Genomic DNA, 2,500 nt, shown 5'->3' with positions numbered 1-2,500 from the left:
CGGCATTGGAACTGCCTTGCTTTGCCCCGGCCTTGCCTTCTCGGCATTGGCATTGCGTTGCCTTGATTTGCAGTGGCCTTGGTCAGCTCGGCATTGGCATTGGCATTGGCATTGGCACTGCCTTGCCTTGCCTTGCCTTGGCGTTGGTTGTCCCTGCCTTGCCCTTGCCCTTTCTTGGCCTGGCCTTGCCTTGGTTTGCTCGGTATTGGCATCGCCTTGCCTTGCATTGGCATTTGTTGCCCCTGCCTTGGCCTTGGTTGCCGCTGCCTTGCCCTTGCTTGGCCTGGCCTTGCTCGGCATTGGCATCGCCTTGCCTTGCATTGGCATTTGTTGCCCCTGCCTTGCCCTCGGTTGCCCCTGCCTTGGCCTTGGTTGCCGCTGCCTTGCCCTTGGTTGCCGCTGCCTTGCCCTTGCCTTGCTCGGCATTGGCATCGCCTTGCCTTCCATTGGCATTTGTTGCCCCTGCCTTGGCCTTGGTTGCCGCTGCCTTGCCCTTGCTTGGCCTGGCCTGGCCTTGCCTTGCTCGGCATTGGCATCGCCTTGCCTTGCATTGGCATTTGTTGCCTCTGCCTTGCCCTCGGTTGCCCCTGCCTTGGCCTTGGTTGCCGCTGCCTTGCCCTTGCTTGCCCTTGCCTTGCTCGGCATCGGCATCGCCTTGCCTTCCATTGGCATTTGTTGCCCCTGCCTTGCCCTTGCTTGGCCTTGCCCGGCCTCGTCTTTCCCTTTCCTGGCACTGCCCTCGTTGTGGCTTGCCTGGCCTTGCTTGCTTGACACTGCCCTTGCTTGTCCTTGCCTTGTGCTTTGGCTTGCCTGGCCTTGCTGCCTTGCCTTGCTCGGCATGGCACTTGCTCGGCCTTGCTCGGCATGGCACTTGCTCGGCCTTGAAAGGCATGGCACTTGCTCGGCCTTGAAAGGCATACCATATGCCTTGGCGAGGCTAATATCCCTGCCTGGCGAGGCTAATTTGCCTGCAGGAATGAAGGCTGAATGGGCTAGCGAGGCTAGTATTCCTGCCTGGCGAGGCTAATATCCATGCAGGAATGCAGGCTGAATTGGCTAGCGAGGCTAATATCCCTGCCTAGCGAGGCTAATATGCCCGCAGGAATGCAGGCAGAATGGGCTAGCGAGGCTAATATCCCTGCCTAGCGAGGCTAATATGCCCGCAGGAATGCAGGCAGAATGGGCTAGCGAGGCTAATATCCCTGCCTAGCGAGGCTAATATGCCCGCAGGAATGCAGGCAGAATGGGCTAGCGAGGCTAATATCCATGCCTAGCGAGGCTAATATGCCCGCAGGAATGCAGGCAGAATGGGCTAGCGAGGCTAATATCCATGCCTAGCGAGGCTAATATCCCTGCCTGGCGAGGCTAATCTCCCCGCCTGGCGAGGCTAATAGCGTGTGAGACAACACACAGACAACACGGAGACAACACACGGACAACACGGAGACAACACGCCTGGCGAGGCTAATTCCCCTGCCTGGCGAGGCTAATATGGCTGCACGCTAGCATGCCAACGAATGCCAAACCTCGAAAACTCAATTTTATTTCAAATATCCCCCTGCATTTTATGTTGCAAACCTATAGGGGACGATTTTTAGGACATTTTAAGATTGACATATCGTCATTTGGTCGAGTTTTCAGTTTATTTTGATTTTCTACATCTCAGAAACGAGAAATATCATATCAAATCGAAAACTCATCCAAATGACCTGAAATCAACTTCTAAATTTCTCTAAAATCATTGCTTACAGTTCTGAACCATAAAAGATATACACTTTTACAAGTGAAACGGAGTTGGAAATTTCCAAAGCCAAGAACGCGACATGGCCTTGCCTAGAGTGCAAATGCCATGTCAAGGCCGCATTCTGTTCAACTTTGCCCGCACTATAATTTGACCATAAATAAGTCTCTATTTTAAGGAAATTTTGCAAGTGGTAGCAGTCCGAAACATCAAGCGGTTTGTCATTTTCGATTTTCGACATTCTGCCCCTTTTGGAAAATAAAAACAAATACTTCTGGGTCGAAATTAAATCTGGCCTTTTTCCACAAGGTGCCTGACATTATTCTGAGTGTCCCTGCAAAAAATCTCGATTTTATACCAAATGTACAATTAGTTATGGCGTTTGCCCCTCCTCGGAAATCCCATGTTTCCCCCTGCCCTTCCCAGTTTTCTCCAATATGCTCTATAGGGGAGTAGTGGTTCTCTGCAAAATGACCCCCTTGCAGAGACCGCCTCCCCTGCCCCCAGTAGTCCCTCCCCCTTCCCCCAATTGCTTATATACGATATTTGCTGCCTCGAATGTCCCTAACAAACAATTATAAGCAATTGAAAACGGATTTAAGAGGGATTTAGGAGGTGTTCTTCGCCCAGCTGGGGGGGTGATGAACACCATGAAGGGGGGGTCATGTGGGATCGGTGTTGCCTCTAGTCCACTGAAACGATGTCAGTAACCGCTCAGATCAATCAAAGGGAGGGATAGGAGCCCGTCGGTATCGAGAA

This window comes from Argentina anserina, unplaced genomic scaffold (genome assembly GCF_933775445.1).
Source record: "Argentina anserina unplaced genomic scaffold, drPotAnse1.1, whole genome shotgun sequence".
NCBI lineage: Eukaryota > Viridiplantae > Streptophyta > Magnoliopsida > Rosales > Rosaceae > Argentina > Argentina anserina.
Note: the sequence above shows the minus strand (reverse complement) of the source record.